Raw genomic sequence first — 1499 nt, 5'->3', positions numbered from 1 at the left:
TGTTCCACACAGGCGGTAGGCCCTTTCGCCTAAACTGTGTCCTTTTGGTGATTGGCGTAGCATAGGAATGAAGTTCTAGGWATTGGATTAATTCCTCATCTGTAGGAGTGGCGGCAAAAGCATTCAGGTTAAGTTCTTGGAGAGTAGGTAAGTGAAGAGCAGTTCTTAGGGTTTCCACATTCAGTTCCAGGGAGACAAGGGATTTATTCACAGGGTGAGAGGCGTAACCAACAATGGTTAGCCCTGAGTTATCGAGGGTGGTTATATAGGCACTCAGTAGAAATTGAGTGAGGTAAGTTTCAGGAGCGGGTCGAGTCGCAGTCAAGGCGTAGAAAAGGGGATGGTTTCTTAAAATCTTTATTAATGTGAAGGTATTTTCAGGAAATTCGGAGGGGACGAAGAAATAGTTATTGGGTTTTTTAACCAGAACGATCTTTTCATATTTGTTCTGGACGAAGGATAAAGCATGGGATGTTAGGGCTTGTGCTTGAGTTACCTCATTATCGCTGGAGACGTTTGCGGACTGAGCAGATGCACTGGAAGAAGACATTTTTGCAGGAGGCTTGAGAGTTGCAGGTTTGCAGGTTCGTATGAGAGTTATGAGAGCGTAAGGTTTTATTTTGGGGGAAAGGAGGGTATTTATAGGTAGGAGATTTCAAAAATTGAACCGTCAAAGGTAATGAGTGATTTTGTGTGAAACGGTTCATAAAGTTATGACACGCCGTATTGGGAAGACGCACGATTAATGACGTGCGCTCCGGTTTTCTAACACGCACGTGTGAGTTCTTACCCTTATCCGCAGAACCACAACCACTATATCAATAGACAAGAACTTGAGAGTTCTGTCAGAGGCCTAAGGGTTACAGAGCCTCTGTGATATGTGTCGGGCCTTCTTTTAAGTGTTACACCTTTATACCTAAACGGTTTTATAAAATCCACAGAGAGATGAGTATTTGTTCAGTTCAACTCACAGAGCCTCTGTTAGGAGCACCAGAGGTTCTGATGAGATAACCTCTAAGAACAACATACTATAAACATTTTTGCACCTTCTGTGGTTTTAAGTTTTAGAAAAACTCCACCTCTGAGCCAGCTTCCTTGGCTCCCCCTCGAATAAAGAGTTATTTTAAAATCCTTAAGAAGAAGTGTCACAGAAAATCCGTTCAAAGAGCTTCTGTAAGCAGTCACAGAGGTTCTGTGAAATGTCTTCTGTGAGCTAAAACAATTTATTCTTCTAGAGGTTTTATCTTTTGAAAAACAACAACTCCCCCTAAACCATGCAAGCCTCTGCRTGATTAAACCTGTTGACTAAAGAATCAAGCGAAAGATTAATCAAGAATTTTAAATTATTTACAGAAATAAACTTAAAAGAGAAAAAAAATTATATACAAAATTAATAAAGAATTAAGAGTACTATCATTTAAGACTCTGGATATGACATTCCTATTTTCTCTAAAAGAAAGTTAAACCTTTTCTCATCTAGGGCCTTTGTAAAGAGGTCA

The sequence above is a fragment of the Cynara cardunculus genome (assembly GCF_001531365.2).
Source record: "Cynara cardunculus var. scolymus isolate 2C chromosome LG 17, CcrdV1, whole genome shotgun sequence".
NCBI classification, from domain to species: domain Eukaryota; kingdom Viridiplantae; phylum Streptophyta; class Magnoliopsida; order Asterales; family Asteraceae; genus Cynara; species Cynara cardunculus.
This window is presented reverse-complemented; position numbering follows the sequence as displayed.